At 46.3% G+C, this 23,406-nt stretch overlaps 1 protein-coding gene across 2 annotated transcripts in view; it reads right to left on the bottom strand.

The window, feature by feature from the left end:
- The window catches only part of LOC139263055 (dihydropyrimidinase-related protein 3-like), a 239,574-nt gene that overhangs the window by 140,038 nt on the left and 76,130 nt on the right, over window positions 1–23,406 (bottom strand). The window lies entirely within an intron of this gene.

Here is a 23,406-nt window from a genome sequence, read left to right as displayed (position 1 = left end):
GGGAAGCAAACAGACTCTTCAGTACCTGTTTGATTTGACATCCAAGCAGCCCCCTTTTGCCATCGTCAATATTATTATAACTAATAAACAGAAGCGTTCAAAGAAAACTAAAATGAAACCTATGATTTCCCCCCCGGATGCTCGCAGTACTGTCTTGGAGATTAATCTTCACTTCCTGACGGCTCCAGGCCAATCCTGGAGGGTTGGCAACTCCACAGAGATGGCGAGCAGACCTGGGATTTGGAAAGAATTGTGAGAAATGGGCATTCAGAAACAGGAAAAAAAATTGTTTAGTTTGCTTCACATTTCCCAACAACCAATCAGAAAACCATGACAGATTTGCTTTGTAGTTATGGGCAACGTATAATATAATCCTAGCAGATGGCTGGGTCACATAAGTAGGTCAAATATGATGTTTTATAAAGGAGCAGGTTATATCACTTATATACAAAGGGCTGGATTTTCGGTTGCCTATAGCCTCAGTTAGCGGCCAGAGGGGGCGTTAATACAAGCGTTACAGATTAGCGACCGGGCGCGCAGTATTTAGCGCTCCGACGGAAAATTCATTAAAGGCTCACCGGGGGCAAACCATTAGCGCCTGGCTACTGACGATCACTCCGATCCTGATGTATTCCTGGTACATCGCCCGTGTTTGCACCCCGGTCGGTAAATTTGGTGCGTGCGGCTCATTGAGCGCCCTTCAATAACAACGTCTGGAAAAGCAGTCGGCACAGGCTTGCAGAGTTGTTAACTAGTAGCTACTTAAAGGGATGAGGAAGCACTTCCGTCGGAGGTCAGTCAGTGCAACGTTTACACAGAGCACGGTGCGTGAGCCTCCGAGTTTGCAGCGGCCAACGGACATAACAGTGCAGGTTGAAAACAAGTGATTTTGAAAACTTTAATGGATGCATTATAATGCTGCACCTTTTAAACTCGGCTTTTCACGGAATCTGATTCGGAGTTCCGCGCATATGCAGTGGTTCTGCAAAATGTACCGACTTCATTATCGCGCCCCCTCCCCCTCGCCCCCCACCTGCTCACCCCCAGCTCTGGTGTGCAACGGCTGATTTATCGCCCCTGTCAGCTCTTCGACCAATTTTGATGAATTTCTGGGCAGGAGGCGCCTTTTTCAAGGCACTAAAAGTACCGCTCTGCCTGAGTTAACGCTGCAACAGAGGCACGACCGAATTTCTCCCCTAAAGTATTTACAGCACAGAAACAGGTCATTCAGCCCAACAGGTCTATGCCGGTGTTTACGCTCCAGATGAGCCTCCTCCCACCGCTCTTCATTAACCCCAGCTAGTCCTTTCTCCCTCAAGCTTATCCAGCTTCCCCTTGAATGCATCTATGCTATTTGCCTCAAAAAGCTTATAATGGCCCTCCATTCGATGGCCTCCTGAGATGCCGAGTGGAGAAATGAGATGCCTCCCGCAACAGATCTTAGTGGGCAGGTTGATGTGTCGCACTTTGGGTCATCCCTCATCTTCCACTTGCAGCCACATCGTCCGTGCCTGTACGGATTGGGTTGAGCGCTGTCCACTATCTTCGAGGGAGGTCGAAGCCAGGAACCTCTGCTGTTGGGTCAGTGGCTCTCCCGTAGCCAGGCATAAAACTGGGGATGAGAATCTGCCACCCGATATAGAATCGATAGAAATGAAAATCAGTTGCTTTCTCGAACAAGCAGCTGACCCGCAAGTCCTGTTTTAAATCTAAACACAGCTGGGATTGTTATAACAGGCTGAGAGAAGTTACACAGCCATCACTAAAATAAGTATGAAGAGCAGACTTTCTTGTCAGAGTCACTTATTGAGTAAGAGTAAGACGACTTGTCACCTGATAAAACCAATATAAAGAAGAGTGGTGGAAGAAGGTTCAACAGTAACATTCAAAATGTAATTGAATATGTACTTGAAAAGAAAAGATTTGCAGGACTGTGGGAAAAGACTGGGACATTGGGACTAATTGGGTAACCGGGATAAGCATGATGGGCCAAATGACCTTCTGTGCAGGTAAGATTCAACGATTACATGCTACTAAATGAAGCATTACCCAAGTGTTCCCAGTCTCGATAGTAAGTTACCAATTCACGACAATAGAGAGTTTCAAGAATTGATATATTACCAACAGATCTGCTGTGGTGTTCTTCATAGTGAGTGAAGGTTATGTTACTCTGTGACAATAGAGGTGTTTATTCCAAGGTAGAGCATCAGTCAGGGCCACTGTTTACAGTGACTGAATAAGTCAAATTCATACAAATGGTATTCTACGATGCTTTACACATTGAATTCCACAACTCTCTCCATCATTCTGTAGATACCATAAACAAGTGGCCTTAATTTTAAATATATATACCTTTAACTGTGTATTTGATTTTTTTCCTTTACCAGTTTTAAAGCTAAGAACATAACAAAATATTATGCAAATAAGAACATAAGAACATAATAAATATGAGCAGGAGTAGGCCACCTGGCCCCTCGAGCCTGCTCCGCTATTTAATAAGATCATGGCTGATCTGATCATGGACTCAGCTCCACTTCCCTGCCCACTCCCCATAACCCTTTGTCCTCTTATCGCTCAAATATCTGTCCATCTCTGCCTTAAATATTTTCAATGACTCAGCCTCCACAGCTCTCTGGGGCAGAGAATTCTATAGATATACAACCCTCTGAGAGAAGAAATTTCTCCTCATCTCAGTTTTAAATGGACGGCCCCTTATTCTGAGACTATGTCCCCTAGTTTTAGTCTCCCCTATGAGTGGAAATATCCTCTCTGCATCCACCTTGTCGAGCCCCTTCGTTATCTTATAAGTTTCAATAAGATCACTGCTCATTCTTCTAAATTCCAATATGTAGAGGCCCAACCTACTCAACCTATCTTCATAAGTCAACCCCCTCATATCCGGAATCAACCTAGTGAACCTTCTCTGAACAGCCTCCAATGTAAGTAAATCCTTCCTTAAATATGGAGACCCAAACTGTACGCAGTACCCTAGGTGTGGCCTCACCAATACTCTGTACAGTTGTACCAGGACTTCTCTGCTTTTATACTCTATCCCCCTTGCAATAAAGGCCAACATTCCACTTGCCTTCCTGATTACTTGCTGTACCTGCATACTAACTTTTTGTGTTTCATGCACAAGGAGACCCAGGTCTCTCTGTAATGCAGCACTTTGCAATTTTTCTCCACTTAAATTATAATTTGCTTTTCTATTTTTTCTGCCAAAGTGGATAACCTCACATTTTCCCACATTATACTCCATCTGCCAAATTTTTGCCCACTCATTTAACCTGTCTATTTGCAGATTTTTTGTGTCCTCCTCACAATTTGCTTTCCCATCCATCTTTGTATCATCAGCAAACTTGGCTACATTACACTCGGTCCCTTCATCCAAGTCATTAATATAGATTGTAAATAGTTGAGGACCCAGCACCGACCCCTGCAGCACCCCACTAGTCACTGTTTGCCAACAGGAAAATGACCCATTTATCCCGACTTTCTGTTTTTTGTTAGTTAGCCAATCCTCTATCCAGGCTAATATATATTACCCCCAACTCTGTGAACTTTTATCTTGTAACCTTTTATGTGGCACCTTATCGAATGCCTTCTGGAAATCTAAATACACCACATCCATTGGTTCCCTCTTAACCACCCTGCTCGTTACATCCTCAAAGAACTTCAGCAAATTTGTCAAACATAATTTCCCTTTCATAAAACCATGCCGACTCTGCTTGTTTGAATTATGCTTTTCCAAATGTCCCACTACTGCTTCCTTAATAATGGACTACAGCATTTTCCCAATGACAAATGTTATAATTGGAGTTAGATATTTAGGCCTCAGAAATCCAGGATGCAGTATTCCAACGCAAGTGTTGGGATGCGCCTGCAGGAACCCTCTGCCAATGTGTGTGTGTCGCTCTCTCTCTCTCTCAGCTTAATATGCTTTCTGATGTTTTGTAAAGTATAATCTCTCTTTCGAGCATGCACACACGAATCATCATCATCACAGGCAGTCCCTCAGAATCGAGGAAGACTTCCTTCCACTCCTGAAGTGAGTTCTTTGGTGGCTGAACAGTTCAATACGAAAGCCACGGACTCTGTCACAGATGGGACAGATAGTCGTTGAGGGAAGAGGTCGGTGGGACTGGTTTGCCGCATGCTCTTTCCGCTGTTTGCGCTTGATTTCTGCATGCTCTCGGAGTTGAGACTCGAGGTGCTCAGCGCACTCTCGGATGCACTTCCTCCACTTAGGGCGGTCTTTGGCCAGCGATTCCCAGGTGTCAGTGGGGATGTCACACTTTATCAGGGAGACTTTGAGACTGTCCTTGTAGCATTTCCGCTGCCCACCTTTGGCTCGTTTGCTGTGAGGGAGCTCCGAGTAGAGCACTTGCTTTGGGAGTCTCGTGTCTGGCATATGGGCTATGTGGCCTGCCCAGCGGAGCTCATCGAGTGTGGTCAGTCCTTCAATGTTGCCTGAATGAGGACGCTGATGTTGGTGCGCCTATCCTCCCAGGAGATTTGTGGGATCTTGCGGAGACATCGTTGGTGATATTTCTCCAGCATCTTGAGGTGTCTACTGTACATGGTCCATGTCTCTGAGCCATATAGGAAGGCAGGTATTACTATAGCCCTGTAGACCGTGAGCTTGGTGGCAGTTTTGAGGGCCTGGTCTTCAAACACTCTTTTCCTCAGGCGGCCAAAGGCTGCACTGGCGCACTGGAGGCGGTGTTGGATCTCGTTGTTGATGCCTACTCTTGTTGGTAGGAGGCTCCCGAGATATGGGAAGTGATCCACGGTACCAAGGCTGTGCCGTGGATCTTGATGCCTGGGGGGGCAGTGCTGTGCGGTGAGGACAGGCTGGTGGAGGACTTTGTCTTATGGATGTTTAGCGTAAGACCCATGCTTTTGTACGCCTCAGTAAATACATCGACTATGTCCTGGAGTGCAGCCTTTGTATGTGCGCAGACGCGGGTGTCATCCGCGTACAGTAGCTAGACGACAGAGGTTGAGGTGGTCTTGGACCTAGCCTGGAGACGGCGCTGGTTGAACAGGTTCCCACTTGTTCTGTAGTTTAGTTCCACTCCAGCGGGGAGCTTGTTGGCCGTGAGGTGGAGCATGGCGGCGAGAAAGATTGAGAAGAGTGTTGGGGCGATGACGCAGCCCTGTTTGACCCCATTCCGGACATGGATTGGGTCTGTGATGGATCCATTGGTAAGGATCACGGCCTGCATGTCATCGTGGAGCAGGCGGAGGATGGTGACCAACTTTTGGGGGCATCCGAAACGGAGGAGAACGCGCCATAGACCCTCGCGGTTGACAGTGTTAAAGGCCTTTGTAAGGTCGAAGAAGCCCATGTATAAGGGCTGCCGCTGTTCCCTGCATATTTCCTGTAGCTGTCGCGCTGCAAAAATAATTTCCGTTGTGCCCCGTAGGGGACGAAATCCGCACTGTGACTCCAAGAGGAGCTCCTCGGCCATGGGGAGAAGACGGTTGAGGAGGACTCTGATGCCTTTCCCAGTGGCTGATAGCAGGGAGACTCCTCTGTAGTTGCCACAGTCGAACTTGTCCCCTTTTTTAAAGATGGTCACGATTATTGCACCTCTGAGATCCCTGGCATGCTCTCCTCCCTCCAGATGAGAGAGATGAGGTTGTGTATTCGCGCCAGCAGTGCCTCTCCGCCATACTTCAGTGCCTCAGCAGGGATTCCATCTGCACCCGTAGCCTTGTTGTTCTTAAGCTGTCTTATGGCTTTTTCTACCTCGTGCAGTGTTGGGGTCTCACTGAGGTGGTGGCGGGTCGCATGCACGGGATGGAGTCGAGAACACTCATGTCAAAGGCAGTGTCTCGATTGAGGAGATCTTCGAATTGCTCCTTCCAATGTGCCCTGACTGCCTCGGTGTCCTTGATGAGGGTTTCCCTGTTCTTGGCCAGCAGTGGGGTGGGGCCTTGGGTGTTTGGCCCGTAGGTGGCCTTGTCTGCGATGAAGAATCCTCGACATCATGGTTGTCGGCCAGCTGGTGTATCTCCTGTGCTTTCTCCATCCACCACCTGTTCTTTAGATCCCGGTTTTTTGTTGGACCTCAGCCTTGAGCCATCCGTAATGCTGCTTTGATGCTCCCGCGTTGGGTTGTTGTTTAAGGCTCAGAAATGCCCTGCACTTGTGATCTATTAGCTTTTGGATCTCCTGATCATTCTCATCAAACCAGTCCTGACGTTTCTTGGTTGAGTAACCGAGCGTCTCTTTGCAGGCACTGATTATGAAGATCTGGAAGGCAGACCAAGCGCTGTGGGCATTCTGCGTCTCGGGGTCGTCAAGGCACGCCAGGTTAGCTGTGAGGCGCTGACTGTAAAGGGCTCTCTTAGCTGGGTCCTTAAATGCTCCGGCATTTTTTACGGCACTGCTTCTGCTGCCCCCTCCGCTTTGAGGCTATGTTGATGTCGATGATGGATCGGATTAGGCAGTGGTCCGTCCAGCAGTCGTCGGCTCCTGTCATGGCGCGTGTGATACGCACATCCTTGCGATCCCTGGCTCGGACGATGACATAGTCGAGCAGGTGCCAATGCTTGGAGCGATGTCATGATGCCTTGTATTTGTCCCTCTGGCAGAACAAGGTGCCGGTGATGACAATTTCATGCTCTCGACATTTTGTCAGGAGTAAGGTACCACTGGAGTTGGCTTTCCCTACCCCATCATGCCCTCCCAGAGGTCTGTGTCCTTGCCAACCCTGGTGTTGAAGTCACTGAGGAGGATCAGTTTGTCGCCTGCGGGGACGCAGGACAGGGATTTTTCGAGGTTGGTGTAAAAACCCTCTTTGGCCTCATCAGTTGCATCGAGTGTTGGGGCGTACGCACTGATGACTGTGGCGTAATGGTTCTGGTATAGGGTGAGTCGAAGGGTCATGAGACATTCGTTAGCCCCACAGGGGGAATCTTTGAGGTGGTCAACCAGCTCATTTTTGATGACGAAGTTGACTCCGTGGAGGCGGCATTTTTCCTCTGGTTTCGCTTTCCAGAAGAAGGTGTAACATCCACCTTGTTCCTTGAGCTGACCTTCCCCTGGCTGCCGGGTTTCACTTAGGGCGGCGATGTCGATATCAAAGCGTCTAAGTTCCCGGGCAACTATGACAGTGCGGAGCTCCGGCCCGTCGCTGTTGGGGTTGTCCATGAGGGTCCTGATGTTCCAGGTCCTGAACTTCATGTTAACAGAGTGGAAGATGCTGTGCGTGAGTTCTTTTAACGTGGGGTGGTCGTTGCACACCGGCAACCACACGGGCTTAGCTGAGCGAGGTCTTGATCCAATGGCACTGCTATATGGGCCTCGTTGCGCATATACACACAGTGGCAGCCTCTCTGCTTCAAAAACATTCATTGCACATTCAACCCAAATAAATCAGACTGACACATCCTGGGAAATTGTCTACACTGCATATCTTCAGACAGCAAGAGCTGTCTGATTCAATGTTCTGGGCAAAAATATCAAGTGAAAAGAAGAAAGAATGAAATTGCATTTATATACCACTGTTCATGACCTCAGGATTTCCCAATGTTCTTTGCAGACAATTAAGTGCTTTTAAGTGTAATCTCTGCCATAACGTAGGCGAACGTGACAGCCATATTGTGCACAGCAAGGTCCCACACACATCAATAATATGATAAATAATCTGTTTCAGTGATGGTGGTTGAGATATAAATGTTGACTAAAATACCAGGAGAAGTTTTCATCCAAATGTTGACATCTCTGACAGTGCAGCACTCCCTCAGTGCTGCACTGAAGTATCAGCCTAGATTATGTCTCTGGAGTGGGGCTTGAACCAATGAATTTCTAAGAATATATCTAGATTTTCTAATTAAGCTATTGAAAGACATAAAAACAATTCAATGGATAAGATAAAATATGTGTGTGCTTACTTCTGCTTAATAATCTTATTTTGGATATTAGAAATCTCAGTTACTTTTTCAAAATGTATTTTGACTGATTCAATAGGTTAATCAACAAACGGTGCTAGTGATGTTAACATATTTAAATAGATCTTACGCAATATAAAATATAAACATTTTTAGATAGCTAGTTCCATTGTGACATGTTGACACATGGGCTTTCCATTCTAAAATGTGACATTCCATTCCAAACTGTGGCATATGAAGTGGGATTACCAAGTACAAGAAATGTGTTACATGGAGCGAGCGAGAAAGGATGGTTCCTATTACTAGGATTGGTATCTTTTGACAAATTCAAATGCTAACTGCGGTAGGAAAAGGACAGGATGATGAGTAGTTTCAGAGCTCGAATGCTGACTTGTTTCCTGATGCAAAAAAATGAAGATTTATTGAGAATTTGAATAAACTACTCTCAAAAACAGATTCAAATGTAAATGAAAATGTAGTTTCAGAACATTCTGAACAGCTCATTCAAATTGGGATTGTTCAGTTCAAAACAAGACAGGTGTCGGCCCTCCAACCACCCAACATGCAAAACCCTCGACTCCCACGGAGCCGATTAGAATTTCCAGTCAGATACTAAGCACATTGTCCATCGCGATACATTAAGTTTTTGTCATCTTCTTCCAACCATAATCAATTAAATATTCATTTCAGATGTTTTCCTTAAAGCTGGGGTGCTATACAATTCTTCGGACACTTGTTTCCTGATCCTTTCCCAACTTTCAGCTATTAATAAAGTAGGCTTGTTTATGTTACTCCGACAACGACCTCTGTAATGAAGCAGTTATTCCCATTTCACTTCTTTTGAACTTTATCTTATACTATTAGCTCTTGAATTAAGAAGCTATTTAATCTGACTCAGTGATGGCATGGAGGGTGGGTAATATTTGGATTTGAGCCATGTCCGAGATAAGGGGTGTGGATTCTCATGATGAAAAGTGCCATATCTGAGGAAATTATTCACTATTTAATGTACTTAAATTATCCAGACAGTGCACTCCAGTACTGAATGATTACTGCAACACCATTTAATAGTTATCAGAAACAGGATATTGTACCATGAGCAGCATCACAGCCAAGTTTGATCCAGCCTTCTTCCTCCATTTATACGCATGTGATTTCCACAGCCGGGTGTGCTGACCCGAACCCTCTCCTTTCTTGTCCTAACTATATTTGCCCCAGCAAGGGGTTAAAATAGCTCAATATAACAACTCGTCTTTGCATATCCCAGTTATAAAGAGAGTTATATCCTAAGGAGCTTACATGCTCAGCTTTGCGGCAGCTGCATCATTTATCACTTGTGGAATGCCATTACAGAACAAAAGTTTGATAGTCTCGTGCTCCGATGCTCTGGGATGTGCTCCAGCTGCTACTCAGCATTCATGATATGGATGGGGTGGAGACAAAAATCAGGCAAAGCTTCCATTCCTGTGACCAGCCACTGCTGTGGAAATGTGAGGTGGGGCCAGGATCGGACTTGGTTGCGATGCTTGGCATGGAAGAACAGCCTGCCGAGACTCACTGCGTGGGCTTGTGGATGGAGACTGAGCAATTGGGTGCAGCAGTAAGAGGGCCACTGGTGTTCACGGAACTGTATCCCAGCACGACTCCGCTCACCTGTAACAAGAGGGGACCAACTGGACACGGACAAGAAAAGTAAAACACTTGATGGCAAATATATGTGACCCCACCCCCGCCCCCAACCCCACCCCACCCCATGAAGAACTAAATCCTTCAGCCCATAAAGCATTAAATGATGTTGCAGTAATCATTCAGTACTGGAGTGCACTGTCTGGATAATTTAAGTACATTATATTGGCAACCAGATCATTAGAGAAAGAGGCCTGCAGCTTTAGAAAGACCATTATTCAATCGCCATTAGCTTTAAAACAATATTATTCTATTTCTATTGATTTTCTGGTCCATTTCAGGCTAGTTTCACTTCTTCCTAAGCAAGCCGGCAGTAATCACTTAGACACTTAGCTATGAAATCTAAACCGTTCACAATTTCTATATTGCTATCTCCCAGAAACATCTCAAGGTGTCTCACAAAAATAATATGAATTGCACTGAGGTGCAGTGACTGTTGTCACGTAGGAAAAACAAACAGAAGCATCATCCAGTATGCAGACGATGCTTGTGTCTGCGCACATTCAGAGACTGAATTCTAAGCCAGTGTCAACATCTTCACTGAGGCGTACGAAAGCATGGGCCTTATACTAAACATCTGTAAGACAAAGTCCTTCACCAACCTGACCCCGCCACATAGCACTGCCCCCTGGTCATCAAAATCCACGGCGCGGCCTTGGACAACGTGGACCACTTTCCATACCTCGCGAGCCTACTATCAGCAAGGGCAGACATCGATGACGAGTTCCAACACCGCCTCCAGTGTGCCAGTGCAGCTTTCGGTCACACAGGAAGAGAGTGTTTGAAGATCCGGCCCTCAAATCTGGCATCAAGCTTATGGTCTACAGGGCAGTAGTAATACCCGCCCTCCTGTATGGCTCAGAGATGTGGACCCTATATAGCAGACACCTCAAATCGTTGAAGAAATACCACGAGTAATGTCCCCGCAAGATCCTGCAAATCCCCTGGGAGGATAGACGCACCAACGTCAGTATTCTTGATCAGGCCAACATCCCCAGCATTGAAGCACTGACCACACTCGACCAGCTCCATTGGGCAGGCCATATTGTCTGCATGCCCGACACAACACTCCCAAAGCAAGCGCTTTACCCGGAACTGCTCCAAGCGATTCCCAGGTGGGCAGAGGAACCATTTCAAGGACACCCTCAAAGCCTCCTTGATAAAGTGCAACATCCCCACCGACACCTGGGAATCCCTGGCCCAAGACCGCCTAAGTGGAGAAAGAGCATCCGGGAGGGCGCTGAGCACCTTGAGTCTCGTCGCCGAGAGCATGCGAAGGACAAGCGCAGGCAGCGGAAGGAGCGTGCGGCAAACCAGACTCCCCACCCACCCTTTCCTTTGGTGACTGTCTGTCCCACCTGTAACAGAGACTGTAATTCCCATATTGGACTGTACAATTACCTGAGAACTCACTTTTAGAGGGGAAGCAAGTCTTCCTCGATTTCGAGGGACTGTCTATGATGGAGGTGATGATGACTTGGACTGCGAGGCATTTGTGCATTAACTGTGATTCAGAAGCTTTCTGTCCCCCTCACCCCTCCCATATATTCACAAATTGTCCCGACACTCACTGTGGATCAGGGAGAGACTGCCAGGAGTAACTTTGACTTTGGGCAATAGTGTAAAACGGGCGATGGCAAATGAGCTATTGAAATATACAAGATTCTGAAGGGGATTGACAAGGTAAATGCTGAGAGGTTGTTTCCCCTGGCTGGAGTGTCTAAAACTAGGGGGCAAAGTCTCAGGATAAGGGGTCGACCATTTGAGGAGGAATTTTTTCACTCAGAGGGTTGTGAATCCTTGGAATTCTCTGCCCCAGAGGGCTGTGGATGCTGAGTCTCTGTATATTCAAGATGGAGATAGATAGGTTTTTGGAGTTTAGGGGAAGCAAGGGATAGATCGGGCAGGAAAATGGAGTTGAGGTAGAAGATCAGCTATGATTTTATCGAATGGCGGAGCAGGCTTGAGGGGTCGTAGGGCCTACTCCTGCTCCTATTTCTTATGTTCTTATGAGCTTCACCTTAACATCTCTCCAACAATTGGGAAAGATGTATAACGGGGGCTGGTCCGATATCACCAGCTTTACACTGCCCAAAGGCACAATTCACCCCCTCTGAGTTTTAAGTCAAGCTTGTATTCGCAATGAGTCTCTGATGAACGCAATGTCATTGTTTCCAAGATAAAAATAACAGTTTACATTACATAAAACAAGACCTTGTTCATGCCAATGAACTCCGTGACACAAAAGCCACCTGAGAATGGAAACATGATCCAATTTCTGTGTAAATACTGGTGCCTTTCAGATTAAAGGATGCCAGTGTTGGTGAACAGGGCACCCTTTCCACTTTTGGCATCAAGCGTCAACATTAAGTATTCCCCAGCTCAGGTAGAGTGTGGTTTGGATATAGAATACAGTCTTCTCTAGCCTGCCCCAAAAACTTTCAGATGCAGATTAAGCCTGGTCTACTTTTCCCAAACAACATGCATTGACACCAACATCAGAGGAGTCTTCTACTGCTCCAATGAGACATTTCCATTTCACACACCAGCCATCTTTCTGGGTGGGGAAAGTGACCTAGTGCGGTGAGCCATTGCACACATTTTTACATGTATCACAATCAGCTGCCAGAATACCGCAATCTTGCACAAGAAGTCTCCGAGGCAGTGAAAATACTGATTTCTGAATGTATCTGGACGGTAACGAGTAATTTACCGCCCGCTAAGTGACTCTGCTAATTAACAGTAGTTTGTTCTGAATTCCTTGCGTTAGCCTTCCTATGGCTTCCTTGATTAAAGCTCACAATAAGTACAAGTTAGAGGCTGTTTAGTGCTGTGGGTTTGTGGTGACTGACAACTGGGTTGAGGATGCCTAAGCTTACATAGTTCAGGAGAGAGAGAGAGGAGGGAAAAAGAGAGGGGGGAAGAGAGAGGGGCGGGGGCAGAGAAAGAAACAAGCTTTCATCCCATGAGTCTAGGCTGTATTATGTTCTGACCCACATCTGGCTCCTGGTTCAGACTTCTATGTTATTAGAATTAATTAGCTAATAAGTCAAATTTAATTAATCCTTTCTGACATATGCTTTAAGATGTAATTCTAGGTGCCTTTCGTAGTTGATCATTTTAGCAGCACCTTCAGGAGGGAAGGAGAACTCAATTTGTTTTAATGGAAGTATTAGAACTCAATTTCTTTCACTTTGTTTCTCCCATGTTTGCCCCAATGCACTGGGGTCGGCATCACCAGGAAGGAAACGGTCGCAGTCGGTGATCTGGCCCAACTGCAGAGACTGAAGGTCACCAGAACTGAAGCTCTCAGGCCAATTCCAGGCTCCCAGCACGGAGAGCGCATAGTGAGAACCCAAGGCTGCACAGCTCCTTCTAGTCCATTCATTCATTTAAAAGCGCGTATTCTTATGCTGTGCTCATAAGTCCTCACTGCATATACCTACAAATGTGTCTCCCTTCTGAAGGTGGCAGAGCCAAAGAGTCAGCCCTCCATTCTCAGTGATTGACTGAGGATACTGCAATGTTAACAAGGGTAGCTGTGGACGATTCGTTGGCAACGATCACCACAGAGGTGTCACTGCTAGAGCTCTGTAGCGTGGAGGAAGTCTGGATCTCCTGGACTGGTATCAATCGCCTGTCAGGGGGCGTTGGAGAGGGATTTTCCAGAGTATTTGTTCATTTATTGACCCTGGGCTTTTCTCTGTTTTTTTTGCCTCTCCCAGCAGATAACATGGCTGTCGGGACTGTTGGTTGTAAAGTGCCTAGACATGATGTTCCAGCCGTCATGAGTGTGGGGCAGGCTTGATGTACCCGTTGGTCCTTTCCTGCCCGTCATGTTTGTAAGCTTTACTCTGCATCTACCTTTCCTGGATGTTGATCCTGGGTAGAGGAGTGTTCCATTTCTCAGTAAGAACATACCTTGTCTCGCTGAGCAGAGAAAAAAAAGTCAGGTTTAAAGAATTGATCTTATTCGGACATGCTGTACAGCCATTGCACAGTACCGGTGTCTGGAGTGTTTCAGTTTTACTCTTACAGTGTTGGGTTTTACTGAGTACTTTCAAATACTAGACACTTTATCTTATTAAATAAAATTGAATCCTAAGCCTTTTGTTTGTGATGTTTAAAGCTGTACTGGACCACAGGAGACCTGGATACCCACTGCTAACTTTTTAACATTGGCTGCAGCTTCGCTCATTAATTACTTTGCAGTTGACATTGGGAGACTTTTTCAAGTTTCAGAAGATGGATTTTGTTTTTTCTTTTCATGTGACATCTGTAAAAAACCATATGTAAGGCCCTGTAACATTATAAAGTGGAGCTTGAGAGACTTAGAGAAGTAGGAAACATTTCTTACAAGGTCAGGGTCTTTTATGGAAGTAGTGTTTGGAAAATCATTTCTCATTCACTTGTAAATATTCAACGTGACGACTTAAGTCATGAAAATATGTCACTGCATCACTGGCGTGATGCTATTGCGACAGAAATAACGCATGCTTGTTTTATATGCCACCTGTACCTCAGACCCACTACAGGTACCACTAATACCTCCAGACTCAATGGAGTAGATCTTGACTTTATGAGGCAGTGTAAAAAGGATTATAGTAAGTTGGCAGCCCATTACATCGCTCCCCATTTTTATTCCCACTGAAGTCAATGAGGATAAAAATTGGGAGAGATGCATAAATTTTTAAATCTCTCTCTTCCTGGCTCAGCATTCATTCCCAATTGACTTGGGACGTTTTGTTGCACTAAAGGTGGTATATGAATGTTACTGTTGCAGTTCTGGCTCTCACCCGCTCCCTGCACAAAACCAGGTTTAAATAAAATGGCTTCATGAGATAAAGGGGCCGAAATTGCCCCCCTCTAAGAGGCGGGAATGGAGCAGAGAGGCCTTCCCAACCGGGCGCAGACGGATGGGCTGACCTGTCCAAAACTGCCTCCGGGCCAGAAGCGGGGGGGATGGCTTTCTGCTCTTCCCATTTTCCTGCCGCGTCAGGCACGTACCGACTCCTTACCGACCGGCGACGACCCGCTTTCCGACCCCCGCGGGAAATTGTCCCATGGGTAATTGCCCCGCGGGAGCGACTTGACGCCGGTCAATGCCCCCGACAGCTTTCCCCAGCGGCGAGCTGTCTGTGCCTGGGCGACGCGTCCGCCCTCAAAGGGGAGGTCGCGCTGCCGACTGCCAGGTTGGGCCGACAATTATGTCCACGGGTTCGGCCGGGCTGCCAGCACCCGCTCTTGGGCCGCTGGCCCGGCCAAAACCCTCCTTGGCGACCCAGAGTTTGCCACTAAAGTGGCTGCAGAGTTTGCAGCGGCCCGCCCCTTTAACTGAAGGGGAGGGATGTTGTGACGCGTCAGCACGATGACATCGTCAGCACGGTGCTGATGACTAGGAGCGACGGCCGGTCCGACCCGCCCACACTTTCGCCCCACTGACGGCAGCTGCTCCAACCCGTCCATACTTCCGTCCCGCAATACCGCTCCGACTGAAAAAAAATTCCAAGTCCTGAATTTCTCTGGATTCTGCGCCCCGTGAATTGTGGCAAAGAAACACTTTAAAAAATGGTAGGTGCGCCTTGTTTGGGGCAGGGCTCAATTTCATCCCCAAAACTTCTTTAATTACGAGCTTGTCCCTTTACCCATCCTCCTCCTATCTGCCTGTTCCAGTATTTAGGTGGATCCTAAAGTTCCAGTGGTACTAGTCGAGAAAGAGCAGATAGTGCTGCCTCTGCTGGGTTGTGCTGTTTGGATCTGTGTATCTGGAGATTTGTAATGGTATTTTTTAAGCATTGCTCTCATGGCTAAACCATAATCTGAACACCAAGTTGGGGCTAGAAATTCGGTAGGTTAGCGCCCCACCATTGGCGCTGGAGGGGGGGAGGATCTAATGTGAATGCAGCGACGCCTGCGAACTTCAGTGCCGATTTAGTGCTGGTGCTAACTAGTGCCATGCACATCGTGATGTTATAAAGTGCTCAGCGCCCCATTATCGCCCCGGATGTAGAACTGACTCTCGTCCCCTGCTGTATCGCCTCGTCCTGACAGCGCCAGCAAGAGGAGGTGTTATGAACTCGGCTGGCCGCTTGGGAGCGGTAATTATAGGGAGTGGTTTTCAGCTCGCACAACCTTTATTATTTGCACCAATTTGGTGCCTGCGCAAAGTTTTTAATGTTTCACTGGTGCATGATGTTCAAGCCCTCCACTTTGTGAGCTGTAATGTTTGGGGCTGTAATGGCAGTCATGCAGGTCACCTTGCAAATCAGAACTGCTGATAGCTAGCTTGTGCAGCATCATTGGCCCTTCTCTTTAAGCGAGGGAAGCAGCCTCTGTTACCCATGCACCCGAAATTGTTCAGCGCTCTGCCACTGCCACACTGCTCTCGGACTTTAGCGTCCTAAGAGAAGTGGTTAGCACTTGATTTAGCACTCCACTTCCCTCTTGCAGCATTAAAACTGGGGCGCTACTGCATTTCTAGCCCTACTAGTACTGACCTAAGCCAATTGATTGGACCATTCATTTAAATGTAACAGGGTGGTCTGTGAGGGTCGGGTCCATGATACGTAATCAAATTACCAATGGAGACAAAGGGTTTGAACACTCTTGCTCCAGTGTCTAGTCCAGCCGCCCTTCTTCACACATGTGCCTAGACAATGTCAACAGGAAATTTTACCATGATGGTCATTAGCGAAACAGCTCCCTGCACAAACTTCCAGCAGAGTAGGCGGTAGACAGTGGTCAGGACCCTGATGCTGAGATAAATTGCATTGCTACCACGCAACAGCGCAGCTCAGGACTGGAACCTGGGACACTCCAGGAATCATGGCGGAGTAATTTTAACTTTGAACATTAGTGTAAAAAGGGCAATATTGATTTGGCCGTCTGTTATACATCTCTTCTGATTGAAGTCAAGAGAAATGAAATTCGAGAGAGATGTATAACGGGAAGCTGAATCAATATCGCCCGCTTTACACTACCACCCAAATTCAAAATCACCCGAATCTCTTAGCAGCATAGTACACTGTAAATGCATCCACTCTGACATTAGGCGAGCTTCACTGAATTTTAATTTTGAATGAAGAATCACAGCATGTATTATATATATAGCTCATATATAAATAATGGTTCTATTCACCCCAGCGACTGGATGTATAATTACAGACAAGAGTGGCTAGTAGTTATAGTAACTACATTTCCATTTATGAAATGAAACCAAGTTAAATTATATCATATATAGAATAACAAATATCTATGTGGGAGTGAAAGACTATAATTCAATCTATGCTTCACGCTTGTGGTTCATGATACCAACAGAACCCCCAGGATTCAATTACAGCTCTCACACTTCCCCCCTGCAAGGCTCTTCTTCAATTTATAATCCTGTTACATTCAATATTTTGGCATACTTCAGGTCTCACTGGGTTGATAATGAATTCTGTGTCATGGGCCCAAAGCTTCTGGGCTGATTCAAGGTCACAAATGGTTAGACCGGTCAGTAATAATCGACTACACGGAGACTCAAAGAGCAGAAACAAAGTCGCTTTGTCGTGTAATTGACGCTTGACAGAATTATTCAGCAACCGTTTTACAATGCAACTTGACTTGTTCCATATTTCAGTAAATATATTTTGACATAATCAATGTTTCTCCTCCTTAGAAGTGGCCAGATGCAATGAAACTAAGCAGAGACTGCCCCACTCGAGCACTGAACGGCAGGGTTCAGTGTTATACTTGCATTCCTACTTCTATTTTTTAAAAGACAGCACTTCCACTTGAACCTCAGAGGAATTCAAACGAGCCTGTATGCCTGCATTAAAAAAAAATCTTTTTCCTTTGCCTTTTTGTGCTGGGCAGGATATGACCTCTGAACCAGGACGACATGCCTGTCAGACTATTTCCTCCCTAAGAAAGCAAAATTCCACTGCCAGATATCAATTTATAGGTGGACTGCTTTATATTTTGTGCCACTGAATAAAGCCTTGATGCATAGTGTGGGAATTAAATTCAAGCCTTGTTCGTTTTCTCTCCTCAAGGCGCTGACTCATGCTGGGAAATGGGGTCTACAAACTCCAACCTCATTCAAGTGGCCATTTCTCATGTAAGGGGCTAGACAGTGAGTCTCAGCAGCCTATTCTATACATGCTAAGCCTTTCATGCTGACAGCCGATGCTTCGCATGGTAGGGAAATACCACTGCAAATCTGGGCCCTCGGCCTGTCACTGCTGGACGTGATCTAGCCTCTGCATACTGGAGGTGGGAACTCACATGTGGGAACCGACAGTATGTGAGGGGGCCAGAAACTACTCCATTAGCAACAGGACTCTTTTGAGGGGAAGAGAGGGAAGGAGAGGTAAAATAGATAGCAATTAGAGGAAAGAAGAATGGGTCGTAATGAAGAAAGGAAAGTGTGAAAATGGATGGAAATATGGAGAAGGGGTAAAGTGGATGGAAATAAGGAGAAAGGCAGGGAGGGGGGAAATTGATGGCAATAAGGAAGATGGAAAATAATGGAAGAGGGAAGAAATTGAAAGTGTTGCTGGGAGTGGGGAGAAAGGAAAGTGCCAGTATTAACTGCAGGAGGTGGGGAAAGTGCCAGTCAGGAGCTTGAACAGCGAGCTGCGGGAGGAGAAATCCAGTATGAACTGAATCTCTGTGGTCTGCACAGAGCGATCCTAAATGGAGTGCTTTTAAGCAGACTGCTAAAATTGGAAATTTGAAGAGAGTAAGAATTCGGAGCGGAGGGGGAAGGAGGAAGGAGCAAGAATAGTGGCCGGAGCCCAGAGCACCGAGTGTCAGGGAGTGAGATAAGTGACGAGAGATGCAAGAACCATAGAGTAATTATAATAGGGGACTTCAACTATCTTAATATAGATGGGATAGTAATAGTGTAAAGGGCAGAGAGGGCAAAGGATTTCTGAAGTGTATTCATGAGAACTTTCTTGATCAGTGCGTTTCCAGCCCGAACAGGAAGGAGGCATTGCTGCATCTAGTTCTGGGTAATGAGATAGGTCAAGTGGAGCAAGTGTCAATAGGGCAACATTAAAGGAACATAGTATCATACGGTTTAGATTAGTTATGGAAAAGGACAAGGAGCAATCTAGAGTAAAAATACTTAATTGGAAGAAGGCAAATTTCAGTGGGTTGAGAATGGATATGGCCCGGGTAAATTGGAATCAAAGACTAGCAGGCAAAACTGTAATTGAACAGTGGACTGCCTTTAAAGAGGAGATGGGTTGGGTACAGTCGAGGGGGAAAGGTAGGGCCAGCAAAGTTAGAATTCCCTGTATGACGAAAGAGATAGAGAGTAAGATGAAGCAGAAAAAGGGAGCGTATGACAGATGTCAGATTGAGAATACAAGTGAATACAGAAAGTTCAGAGGGGGAGTGAAAAAGGAAATAAGAAGGGCAAAGAGAGAACGTGAGAATAGATTGGCAGCTAACATAAAAGGGAATCCAAAAGTTTTATATTGGATATACAGTGAATGGATAGTAAGAGGAGGGGTGGGGATGATAGCGACCTAGAACAAAGGAAATGGTTGTGGTTGTTGGAGGTCAATCATCACAGCCCCAGAATATCACTGCAGGAGTTCCTCAGGGCAGTGTCCTAGGCCCAATCATCTTCAGCTGCTTCATCAATGACCTTTCCTCCATCATAAGGTCAGAAGTGGGGATGTTCACTGATGATTGCACAGTGTTCAGTGCTATTTACAACTCCTCAGATAATGGAGCAGCCCATGCCCGCATGATGCAAGACCTGAATCACATTCAGGCTTGGGCTGATAAGTGGCAAGTAAAATTCTCACCACACAAGTGCCAGGCAATGAATATCTCCAACAAGCGAGAATCTAACTACCGCCCCTTGACATTCAACGGCATTACCATCGCTTAATCCCCCACCATCAACATCCTGGGGATTACTATTGACCATAAATTTGAATGGACCAGCCACATAAGTACGGTGGCAATAAGAGCAGGAAAGAGGCTGGGCATTCTGCAGCAAGTGTCTCACCTCCTGACTCCACAAAGCCTTTTAACCATCTACAAGACATAAGTCAGGAGTGTGATGGAATACTCACTACTTGCCTGGATGGGTGTGGCTCCAACAACACAAAAGACGCTTGACACCATCCAGGACAGAGCAGCCTACTTGATTGGCACCTCATCCACCAACTTAAACATTCATTCCCTCCACCACTGGTGCACCATAGCTGCAGTGTATACCACCTATAAGGTGCACTGCAGCAACTCGCCAAGGCTTCTTTGGCAACAGCTCCAAAACCTGCAACCTCTACCACCTAGAAGAATAAGGGCAGCAGGAGCATGGGAACATCATCACCTCCAAGTTTCCTTCCAAGTTACACACCATCCTAACTTGGAAGTATATCACCGTTCCTTCATTGTCACTGGATCAAAATCCTGGAACTCCCTAACAGCACTGTGGGAGCTCCTTCACCTCACGGACTGCAGCGATTTATGAAGGTGGCTCACCACCACCTTCTCAAGGGTAATTGGGGATTTGCAATAAATGCTGGCCTTGCCAGCGACACCCACATCCCAGGAACAAATAAAAAAAGGAGATCTACGCATGAAGGCCGAGGGTAAAGCTGAGATACTAAATTAGTATTTTGCATCTGTCTTTACCAAGAAAGAAGATGCTGCCAGAGTCATTGTGAAAGATTAGGTAGTTGAGATACTGGATGGAATAAAAATTGATAAAGAGGAGGCTGCACTTAAAGTTGATAAGTCATCAGGAATGGATGTGATGCATCCTAGGATGCTGAAGGAAGTAAAGGTGGAAATTGCAAAGGTACTGGCCATAATCTTCCAAACCTCCTTAGATATGGGGGTGGTGCAAAAGGACTGGAGAATTGCAAATGTTACACATTTGTTCAAAAAATGGTGTAAGGATAAACCCAGCAACTACAGGCCAGTCGTTTTAACCTCAGTAGCAGGGAAGCTTTTAGAAATGATAATCTGGGACAAAATTAACAGTCACTTGGACAAGTATGGATTATTAAAGGAAAGCCAGCATGGATTTGTTAAAGGCAAATTGTGTTTAACTAACTTGATTGAGTGTTTTGATGAGGTAACAGAGAGGGTTGATGAGGGCAATGTGGTTGATGTGGTGTACATCAACTTCCAAAAGGCGTTTGATAAAGTGCCACATAATCGGCTTGCCAGCAAAGTTGAAGCCCATGGAATAAACGGGGCAGTGGCAGCATGGATACGAAATTGGCTAAGTGACTGGAAACAGAGAGTGAACGGTTGTTTTTCAGACTGGAGGAAGGTATACAGTGCTGTTCCCCCAGGGGTCGGTACTAGGACCACTAGTTTTCTTGATATATATTAATGATTTGGACTTGGATGTACACGGCATAATTTCAAAATTTGCAGATGACACTAAACTTGGAAGTATAGTGAACAGTAAGGATAGTAATAGACTTCGAGAACATAGTCACCATTATGATCGTCATCATAGGCAGTCCCTCAGAACCGAGGAAGACTTGCTTCCACTCTTAGCATGAGCCCTTAGGTGGCTGAACAGTTCAATATGAGAACTACAGTCCCTGTCACAGATAGGACAGATAGTCGTTGAGGGAAAGGGTGGGTGGGACTGGTTTGCCGCATGCTCTTTCCGCTGCCTGCGCTTGATTTCTGCATGCTATTGGCGTTGAGACTCGAGGTGCTCAGCGCCCTCTCGGATGCACTTTCTCCACTTAGGGCGGTCTTTGGCCAGGGACTCCCAGGTGTCAGTGGGGATGTCGCACTTTATCAGGGAAGCTTTGAGGGTGTCCTTGTAACATTTCCGCTGCCCACATTTGGCTCGTTTGTCGTGAAGGAATTCCGAGTAGAGCATTTGCTTTGGGAGTCTCGTGTCTGGCATGCGAACTGTGTGGCCTGCCCAGCGGAACTGATCAAGTGTAGTCAGTGCTTCAATGCTGGTGATGTTGGCCTGGATGAGAATGCTAAAGTTGGTGTGTCTGTCCTCCCAGGGGATTTGTAGGATCTTGCAGAGACATCGTTGGTGGTATTTCTCCAGCGACTTGATGTGTCTACTGTACATGGTCCATGTTTTTGAGCCATACAGGAGGGTGGGTATTACTACAGCCCTGTAGACCATGAGCTCAAAACCAGGTTTTGACGGCCTGGTCTTCAAACACTCTTTTCCTCAGGCGGCCAAAGGCTGCACTGGCGCACTGGAAGTGATGTTGAATCTCGTCGTCAATGCCTGCTCTTGTTGATAGGAGGCTCCCGAGATCGGGAAAGAGGTCCACGTTGTCCAGGGCCGCACCGTGGATCTTGATGACTGGGGAGCAGTGCTGTGCAGCGAGGGCAGGCTGGTGGAGGACCTTTGTCTTACTGATGTTTAGCGTTAGGCCCATGTTTTCGTATGCCTCAGTAAATACATCGACTATGTCCTGGATTTCAGCCTCAGTATATGTGCAGATGCAGGCATCATCCGCATACTATAGCTCGACAACAGAGGTTGAAGTGGTCTTGGACCTGGCCTGGAGACAGCGAAGGTTGAACAGTTTCCCACTTGTTTTGTAGTTTAGTTCCACTCCAGCGGGGAGCTTGTCAACTGTGAGGTGGAGCATGGCAGCGAGGAAGATTGAGAAGAGGGTTGAGGCGATGACGCAGCCCTGTTTGACCCCGGTCCGGACATGGATTGTGTCATAGACAGGCTGGTGGAATGGGCGGACACGTGGCAGATGAAATTTAACACAGAACAGTGCACAGTGATATATTTTGGTAGGAAGAATGAGGGGAGGCAATATAAACTAAAGCTTACAATTCTAAAGGGGTGCATGAACAGAGAGAACTGGGGGTACATGTGCACAAATCGGTGTAGGTGGGCAGGGCAGGTTGAGAAAGTTGTTAAAAAAGCATATGGAATCCTGGGCTTTATAAATAGAGGCATAGAATACAAAATCAAAGAAGTTATGATGAACCTTTATGAAACACTGGTTCGGCCTCAACTGGAGTATTGTGTTCAATTCTGGGCACCGCACTTTAGGAAGGATGTGAAGGCCTAGGAGAGGGTGCAGAAAAGATTTACAAGAATGGTTCCAGGGATGAGGGACTTCAGTTACATGGATAGACTGGAGAAACTGGGGTTGTTCTTACAGCAGTGAAGGTTGAGAGGAGATTTGATAGAGGTGTTCAAATCATGAGAGATCTCGACAGAGTAAATAGAGAGAAACTGTTTGGCAGATGGGTTGAAAACCAGAGGACACAGAATTAAGGTGATTGGCAGAAGAACCAAACGCAACATGAGGAAAAACTTTATGCAGAGAGTGGTTATGATCTGGAGGGCACTGTCTGAAAGGGTGGTGGAGGCAGATTCAATTGTGACATTCAAAAGGGAATTGGATAAGTACCTGAAGGAAAAACATTGCAGGGCTGCGAGGAAAGGGCGGGGGAGTAGGACTAGCTGAAGTGCTCTTGGGCTTGGTCATGTATTCAATTGTCATTGTAACCCATGTATAAACTGACCTACGTTGTACACCGTGAGAACACTGACGACAAGGTGGTGAACTAGTGGGTTCTAACCTGGACTTTCAGGTATAAAAGGGAAGCTCCACCCACCTTCATCACTTCAGTGCTGGCGAATAAAGGTTACTGGTCACAGAGTGACCTTCTTTCAAGTATGGGCCTCGTGTGCACTAATACTGGAAAGTAAGGACATATTACTGGCGACGAGAAACTGGGATTTAAACCACGCGAGCATGGCTACTAGCAGCACAGATGAGAGGTACTGTGTTGGTGATGATTGGGATGATTTTATTGAGAGACTACAGCAAAGTTTCGTCA

The sequence above is a fragment of the Pristiophorus japonicus genome, chromosome 4 (assembly GCF_044704955.1).
Source record: "Pristiophorus japonicus isolate sPriJap1 chromosome 4, sPriJap1.hap1, whole genome shotgun sequence".
NCBI lineage: Eukaryota > Metazoa > Chordata > Chondrichthyes > Pristiophoridae > Pristiophorus > Pristiophorus japonicus.
This window is presented reverse-complemented; position numbering and strand designations above follow the sequence as displayed.